Source organism: Eleutherodactylus coqui, unplaced genomic scaffold (genome assembly GCF_035609145.1).
Source record: "Eleutherodactylus coqui strain aEleCoq1 unplaced genomic scaffold, aEleCoq1.hap1 HAP1_SCAFFOLD_304, whole genome shotgun sequence".
In the NCBI taxonomy this organism is placed as follows: Eukaryota; Metazoa; Chordata; class Amphibia; order Anura; family Eleutherodactylidae; genus Eleutherodactylus; species Eleutherodactylus coqui.
Genome location: NW_027102097.1, coordinates 107,501 through 116,399, shown reverse-complemented (window position 1 = coordinate 116,399; position 8,899 = coordinate 107,501).

Here is an 8,899-nt window from a genome sequence, read left to right as displayed (position 1 = left end):
TCGGACAAAGTTTGAGGAGACAAGTCATGAAAATGACAAAGTCCAAACGCTCCAGGCGTGCCGGCCAGGGGTGCGGACCCGGCTGGCCGGGCCGGCGGGGGCTGCGGCGGCTGGGGCTGAGCCGAGTGTCAATGCATGTCCTGAGAACCGGGAAGGGGACAGACCGGTGGCTCCAGTCCGGGTTGGAGTTCCAGGAGGTCGGCCTGACTCTGGAGGTTTTCCCCCTGGCTTTTCCCCATAGGCCAAAACGCGGGGAGGCAAAAAAGCACCCCCAGCAGATGTATGCAATGGGCTGGTGGGTGATGGAGAGCGGGCTGTTGGCAGCTGTGTGGTGGCTGCAGTGGTGGGCCTGGGCGGCTGCGGAGGGCCCCCAAAGTGCACCTACCAGTAGGGGCCCAAGACCCTGGCTGAGCCTCCGATGTGCCCGGGCAGGACACCCGGGAGGCGGGGAGCAGCCCCCGCTGAGGTCCATGGCATGTGCCAGAGGCGAGTCTTGGAGAAAAAACGACAAAGTCCAAACGCTCCAGGCGCCGGGCAGGGTGGCGGACCCGGGTGGCCGGGCCGGCGGGGGCTGCGGCTGCCGGGGCTGAGCCGAGTGTCAATGCATGTCCTGAGAACCGGGAAGGGGACAAACCGGTGGCTCCAGGCCGGGTTGGAGTTCCAGGGGATCGGCCTGACTCTGGAGGTTTTCCCCCTGGCTTTTCCCCATAGGCCAAAACGGGGGGAGCCAAAAAAGCACCCCCAGCAGATGTATGCAGAGGGGCTGGGGGGTGACAGAGAGCGGGCTGTTGGCAGCTGTCTGGTGGCTGCAGGGGTGGCCCTGGGCGGCTGAAGAGGGCCCCCTGAGTGCACCTACCAGCAGTAGCTCAAGACCCAGGCTGAGCCTCCGATGTCCCCGGGCAGGACCCCAGGAGGCCGGGTAGAGCCCGCAGGTCACCCCCTTGCCGTCCAATGAAGCTTGCACGGTCAGAAAAGTTTCAAAGTCCCAACGGGGAGAGAGTGTTGACGGCGAGGGGGTGCTGGCTGCTCCAGGGGCCGGGGGCAGCCCCTGGAGGTCGGCCTGGGGGTGTGGAGGGGCCCCCCTGAGAGCACCCAACAGTAGTTGCTCAAGACCCTGCCTGAGCCTCCGGTGTGCCCGGGCATGAACCCCAGGAGGCGGGGAACAGCCGTGGCAGCCCCTGCTGAAGTCCTTGGCAGTTGGCAGAGGCGAGTCTTGGGGGAAAAAATGACAAAGTCCAAACGCTCCAGGCGCCGGGCAGGGTGGCGGAACCGGCTGGCCGGGCCGGCGGGGGCCGCGGCTGCCGGGGCTGAGCCGAGTGTCGATGCAGGTCCTGAGAACCGGGAAGGGGACAAACCAGTAGCTCCAGGCCGGGTTGGAGTTCCACGAGGTCGGCATGACTCTGGAGGCTTTCCCCCTGGCATTTTCCCATTGGCCAAAATGGGGGAAGTCAAAAAAGCACCCCCAGCAGATGTATGCAGAGGGGCTGGGGGGTGACGGAGAGCGGGCTGTTGGCAGCTGTGTGGTGGCTGCAGGGGTGGCCCTGGGCGGCTGCAGAGGGCCCCCTGAGTGCACCTATCAGCCGTTGCTCAAGACCCCGCCTGAGCCTCCGGTGTTGCAGGTCAGGACACCCATTGGCGGGGAACAGCAGGTGGCAGCCCATGCTATAGTCGTTGGCAGAGATGAGTCTTGGAGAAAAAACGACAAAGTCCAAACGCTCCAGGCGTGCCGGCCAGGGCGGCGGACCCGGCTGGCTGGGCCGGCGGGAGCTGCGGCTGCCGGGGCTGAGCCGAGTGTCAATGCATGTCGTGAGAACCGGTATGAGGGTAATCCTGGTCGCTCCGGGCCGAGCCCCGGTTCCACGAAGGCGGAAGGAGCGGGCCTGTTTCCCCTGATAGCGCCGACGGCGGTAAAATAAGGCCTCGCAAAACGTCAGCACGAACACCTTGTCGGGGTATAAGGGAACGAGCGGTGTGCGGTCTTTGACAAAGTGACAGTATGTCTCAAAAAAAGCACCCCCCCGCAGATGTGTGCAGACGGGGCTGGCTGGCTGGTTGGTGATGGAGAGCGGCGGGCTGTTGGCAGCAGTTTGCTGGCTGCAGGGGTGGCCCGGGGCGGCTGCGGAGGGCCCCCCAAAGCGCACCTACCAGTAGGGGCTCAAGACCCAGGCTGAGCCTCCGATGTCCCCGGGCAGGACCCCAGCAGGCCGGGCACAGACCGCAGCCTGCCCCCTTGCCGTCCGATGAAGCTTGCACGGTCAGAAAAAGTTTCAAAGTCCCAACGGGGAGAGAGTGTTGACGGCGAGGGGGTGCTGGCTGCCCCAGGGGCCGGGAGGGAGGCCCTGGAGGTGGGCCTGGGGGTGTGGAGGGGCCCCCTGAGAGCACCCAACAGAAGTTGCTCAAGACCCTGCCTGAGCCTCCGGTGTTGCAGGGAAGGACACCCAGGGGGCGGGGAACAGCCGTGGCAGCCCCCCTTGCAGTCGAACAAAGTTTGAGGAGACAAGTCATGAAAATGACAAAGTCCAAACGCTCCAGGCGTGCCGGCCAGGGGGGCGGACCCGGCTGGCTGGGCCGAGGGGAGCTGCGGCGGCTGGGGAAGAGCCGAGTGTCGATGCATGTCCTGAGAACCGGGAAGGGGGCAAACCAGTAGCTCCAGGCCGGGCTAGGGTTCCAGGAGGTCGGCCTGACTCTGGAGGTTTTCCCCCTGGCTTTTCCCCATAGGCCGAAATGGGGGAAGTCAAAAAAGCACCCCCGGCAGATGTATGCAGAGCGGCTGGGGTGTGACGGGGAGCGGGCTGTTGGCAGCAGTGTGCTGGCTGCGGAGGTGTGCCTGGGCGTCTGCGGAGGGCCCCCTGAGTGCACCTGCCAGTAGTCACTCAACACCCAGCCTGAGCCTCCGAAGTGCCCGGGCAGGACCCCAGGAGGCCGGGCAGAGCCCGCCGCTTGCCCCCTTGCCGTTTGACGAAGCTTGCACGGTCAGAAAAGTTTCAAAGTCCCAACGGGGAGAGAGCGTTGACGGCGAGGGGGCGCTGGCTGCTCCAGGGGCCGGGAGGGAGGCCCTGGAGGTGGGCCTGGGGGTGTGGAGGGGCCCCCTGAGAGCACCAACCAGCAGTTGCTCAAGACCCTGCCTGAGCCTCCGGTGTGGCAGGGCAGGACACCCATTGGCGGGGAACAGCAGGTGGCAGCCCCAACTGAAGTCCTTGGCAGCTGGCAGAGATGAGTCTTTGAGAAAAAACGACAAAGTCCAAACGCTCCAGGCGTGCCGGCCAGGGGGGTGGACCCGGCTGGCTGGGCCGAGGGGAGCTGCGGCGGCTGGGGAAGAGCCGAGTGTCGATGCATGTCCTGAGAACCGGGAAGGGGGCAAACCAGTAGCTCCAGGCCGAGCTGGGGTTCCAGGAGGTCGGCCTGACTCTGGAGGTTTTCCCCCTGGCTTTTCCCCATAGGCCAACATGGGGGAAGTCAAAAAAGCACCCCCGGCAGATGTATGCAGAGGGGCTGGATGGTGACGGGGAGCGGGCTGTTGGCAGCAGTGTGCTGGCTGCAGAGGGCCCCCGAGGTGCACCTACCAGCAGTTGCTCAAGACCACGCCTGAGCCTCCGGTGTTGCAGGTCAGGACACCCATTGGCGGGGAACAGCAGGTGGCAGCCCCTGCTGAAGTCGTTGGCAGAGATGAGTCTTTGAGAAAAAAACGACAAAGTCCAAACGCTCCAGGCGCCGGTCCGGGGGGCGGACCCGGCTGGCCGGGCCGAGGGGAGCTGCGGCGGCTGGGGAAGAGCCGAGTGTCGATGCATGTCCTGAGAACCGGGAAGGGGGCAAACCAGTAGCTCCAGGCCGAGCTGGGGTTCCAGGAGGTCGGCATGACTCTGGAGTTTCCCCCCTTGGCTTTTCCCCATAGGCCAAAACGGGGGAAGTCAAAAAAGCACCCCCAGCAGATGTATGCAGATGGGCTGGCTGGTGATGGAGAGCGGGCTGTTGGCAGCCGTGTGCTGGCTGCAGAGGGCCCCCGAGGTGCTGCACCTACCAGTAGTTGCTCAAGACCCCGACTGACCCTCCGGTGTTGCAGGGCAGGACACCCAGGAGGCGGGGAACAGCCGTGGCAGCCCCTGCTGAATCCCACGGCAGTTGGCAGAGATGAGTCTTTGAGGAAAAATGACAAAGTGCAAACGCTCCAGGCGCCGGCCAGGGGGGCGTACCCGGCTGGCCGGGCCGGCGGGAGCTGCGGCTGCCGGGGCTGAGCCGAGTATCCATGCATGTCGTGAGAACCGGTATGAGGGTAAACCTGGTCGTTCGGGGCCGAGCCACGGTTCCGGGAAGGCGGAAGGAGCGGGCCTGTTTGCCCTGATAGCGCCGACGGCGGTAAATTAAGGCCTCGCAAAACGTCAGGACGAACACCTTTTTTGCATATAAGGGAACGAGCGGTGTGCGGTCTTTGACAAAGTGACTATTTCTCAATGTGCTGAGAAGGGAGTGGGGACCGCTCAAAGTCAAAGCACCGCGTCCGCCCCTCTGCCACCTCCCTGGGAGCAGAGTCATCGAGCGCGAGTGTCCCCACTCCGCCTGTCCAGGCCGCGGGGCCGACAGGCTGGCTGGCTGCCCGGGCAGACCCCGCTCTCACCGAGCGGCCGGGCCCAACGTTCAAGAGGTGTACGAAGCCACCTTGGGGGGCTGCGGAGGCCCCCCTGAGAGGGCTGATAACCCCGTCCTAGCTGCCTGCGCGGGCAGGCGGGACCCCCAAGAGGCCGGGCACAGCCCGCGGCAGCCCCCGCCGAAGTCCACGGCAGTTGGCAGAGACGAGTCTCGGAGAGAAAACGACAAAGTCCAGACGCTCCAGGCGCCGGCCAGGGGTGCGGACCCGGCTGGCCGGGCCGGCGGGAGCTGCGGCTGCCGGGGCCGAGCCGAGTGTCGACGCATGTCGTGAGAACCGGTATGAGGGTAATCCTGGGCCCTCGGGGCCGAGCTACGGTTCCATGAAGGCGGAAGGAGCGGGCCTGTTTCCCCTGATAGCGCCGACGACGGTAAAATAAGGGCTCGCAAAACGTCAGGACGAACACCTTTTTTGCATATAAGGGAACGAGCGGTGTGCGGTCTTTGACAAAGTGACTATTTCTCAGAGTGCTGGAGTGGGGACCGCTCAAAGTCAAAGCACCGCGGCCGCCCCTCTGCCACCTCCCTGGGAGCAGAGTCATAGAGCGCAAGTGTCCCCACTCCGCCTGTGCAGGCCGCGGGGCCAACAGGCTGGCTGGCTGGCTGGCTGCCCGGGCGACCCCCCTCCGAGATGCCGGGCTGAGGCGTAGGCAGCCGCCTCCATCACCACCACCCAAGGCGAGAGAGTGGGTCAACGGGAGAGCCGTCGCGGCCGGGGGACCCTCGCCGCGCCCATGTCCGGGGAAGGACCACAAGGGCCCTGCTCCCCGGCGCCCCGGCGAGCGGGTTCACCCTCGGCGCGTACGGCTCTCGAGGATGGGGAAGGGACGCGCGTGGGCGTCCCTCCCGTCCCCCGCGGAAGAAGGCGAGCGACTCTGCGCGTCGGGACACCCCGCGGAGCCCCCTGCGGGGGGAGTACTCCGGGGGAGAAGCGTGGCGCAGGGGGTGCAGCCCTTTCCCAGGCCACCGTGCGACGGCGTCGGTGGGGCCGACGCCGAGAGAGAGAACGATCCGGGCTCTCCCGCCTCAGGGCGGCCGAGAGCGGGGCCACGGGCCCCACGTTTGGTGACGGTTTTCCCGAAAGCGAAGGACCCCCGCCTGTCCCCTCGGGCTCCGGCCGATGCGGGCGGTCCAGGGCGGGGATAGGGGACGGCGGCCTGCGGACGACGCGCTTTATCCCCAGAAGGAGCGAGGCATGAGGGGGTGTTCCACCCCCGCCGGCCGGTCTCGCTCCTTCTCCGGGCTACGCCTCGGCGGAGTAAAGACCCCCGGGTCAACGCTCCCGCGTCCGGGTGCCGCCGCGCGTCCCCTTCCCGCGGGGGGGTGGATCCCTTCCACCCCTGGCCGTTCGAGGCCCGTGCGCCTCGGGCGGCCTCCCTTCCGAGAGAGGGAGAGAGAGACGGAGGACGGTGGTCCGCGACGGCGCGAGACGTCCAAGTTGTGTTCCCCCACGGCGGCTACCCGGTCGATCCCGCCCGGTAGCCTTGGCTTGTCCCCACTCCGCCTGTCCAGGCCGCGGGGCCGACAGGCTGTCTTCCCGGGTAGCACCCGCTCTCACCGAGCGGCCGGGCGGCCACGTTCAAGAGGTGTACGAAGCCACCTTGGGGTGGAGCCCTTCCACCCCTGGCCGTCCGAGGCCCGTGCGCCTCGGGCGGCCTCCCTTCCGAGAGAGGGAGAGAGAGACGGAGGACGGTGGTCCGCGACGGCGCGAGACGTCCAAGTTGTGTTCCCCACGGCGGCTACCCGGTCGATCCCGCCCGCCGGTAGCCTTGGCTTGCCCCCGCTCCGCCTGTCCAGGCCGCGTGGCCGACGGGCTGTTTGCCCGGGTAGACCCCGCTCTCACCGAGCGGCCGGGCCCCAACGTTCAAGAGGTGTACGGAAGCCACCTTGGGGTGGAGCCCTTCCACCCCTGGCCGTCCGAGGCCCGTGCGCCTCGGGCGGCCTCCCTTCCGAGAGAGGGAGAGAGAGACGGAGGACGGTGGTCCGCGACGGCGCGAGACGTCCAAGTTGTGTTCCCCACGGCGGCTACCCGGTCGATCCCGCCCGCCGGTAGCCTTGGCTTGCCCCCACTCCGCCTGTCCAGGCCGCGGGGCCGACAGGCTGTTTGCCCGGGTAGACCCTGCTCTCACCGAGCGGCCGGGCCCCAACGTTCAAGAGGTGTACGGAAGCCACCTTGGGGTGGAGCCCTTCCACCCCTGGCCGTCCGAGGCCCGTGCGCCTCGGGCGGCCTCCCTTCCGAGAGAGGGAGAGAGAGACGGAGGACGGTGGTCCGCGACGGCGCGAGACGTCCAAGTTGTGTTCCCCACGGCGGCTACCCGGTCGATCCCGCCCGCCGGTAGCCTTGGCTTGTCCCCGCTCCGCCTGTCCAGGCCGCGGGGCCGACGGGCTGTCTGCCCGGGTAGACCCCGCTCTCCGAGCGGCCGGGCCCCAACGTTCAAGAGGTGTACGGAAGCCACCTTGGGGGGGCTGCGGTGCCCCCCTCCCCGAGAGTGCCTCCCAGGCCGAGGGAGCCCGGCGGTCGAGTGTCGTAGGAAAGCGCGTGCCACGGCTGTGTCGGTCACAGGGGCCAGAGGTAGTTTGGGCAACGGCTTAGATCCGTATGAAGCTCATCCTTTCCGGCCTGTTCTGGCGGCGGCTAGGCGTGCGCGCACGGCACGACGCCCCTGGCTCCAGCGATGCGACGGCGCCCCGCACCCCACTCTCCGGGCCGAGCAGAGTGGCCGCTCTCGCTCCTTGGAGCAGAGCCCCCGAGTGCAAGTGTCCCCGCTCCGCCTGTCCAGGCCGCGGGGCCGACAGGCTGTCTGCCCGGGTAGACCCCGCTCTCCGAGCGGCCGGGCGCCACGTTCAAGAGGTGTACGAAGCCACCTTGGGGGGCTGCGGTGCCCCCCGCCCCGAGAGTGCCTCCCAGGCCGAGGGGAGCCTGGCGGTCGAGTGTCGTAGGAAAGCGCGTGCGCGGCTGTGTCGGTCACACGGGCCAGAGTTAGTTTGGGCAACGGCTTAGATCCGTATGCAGCTCAACCTTTCCGGCCTGTTCTGGCGGCGGCTAGGCGCGCGCGAACGTCACGACGCCCCTGGTTCCAGCGAGGCGACGGCGCCCCGCACCCCGCTCTCCGGGCCGTGCAGAGCGGCCGCTCTCGCTCCTTGGAGCAGAGCCCCCGAGCGCAAGAGTCCCCGCTCCGCCTGTCCAGGCCGCGGGGCCGACAGGCTGTCTGCCCGGGTAGACCCCGCTCTCCGAGCGGCCGGGCCCCAACGTTCAAGAGGTGTACGGAAGCCACCTTGGGGGGCTGCGGTGCCCCCCGCCCCGAGAGTGCCTCCCAGGCCGAGGGAGCCCGGCGGTCGAGTGTCGTAGGAAAGCGCGTGCGCGGCTGTGTCGGTCACACGGGCCAGAGTTAGTTTGGGCAACGGCTTAGATCCGTATGCAGCTCAACCTTTCCGGCCTGTTCTGGCGGCGGCTAGGCGTGCGCGCACGGCAAGACGCCCCTGGCTCCAGCGATGCGACGGCGCCCCGCACCCCACTCTCCGGGCCGAGCAGAGTGGCCGCTCTCGCTCCTTGGAGCAGAGCCCCCGAGCGCAAGTGTCCCCGCTCCGCCTGTCCAGGCCGCGGGGCCAACAGGCTGTCTGCCCGGGTAGACCCCGCTCTCCGAGCGGCCGGGCGCCACGTTCAAGAGGTGTACGAAGCCACCTTGGGGGGCTGCGGTGCCCCCCGCCCCGAGAGTGCCTCCCAGGCCGAGGGGAGCCTGGCGGTCGAGTGTCGTAGGAAAGCGCGCGCGCGGCTGTGTCGGTCACACGGGCCAGAGTTAGTTTGGGCAACGGCTTAGATCCGTATGCAGCTCAACCTTTCTGGCCTGTTCTGGCGGCGGCTAGGCGCGCGCGAACGTCACGACGCCCCTGGTTCCAGCGAGGCGACGGCGCCCCGCACACAACTCTCCGGGCCGAGCAGAGCCCCCGAGCGCAAGAGTACCTGCTCCGCCTGCCCAGGCCGCGGGGCCGACAGGCTGTCTGCCCGGGTAGACACCGCTCTCTCCGAGCGGCCGGGCCGCAACGTTCAAGAGGTGTACGAAGCCACCTTGGGGGGCTGCGGAGCCCCCCCTCCCCATGAGAGCGCCTCACAGGCTTTGCTGATAACCCCGTCCTAGCTGCCTGCGCGGGCAGGCGGGACCCCCAGGAGGCCGCGCATAGCCCGCGGCAGCCACCGCTGAAGTCCACAGCAGTTGGCAGATAGGAGTCTTGGAGAAAAAAACGACAAAGTGCAAACGCT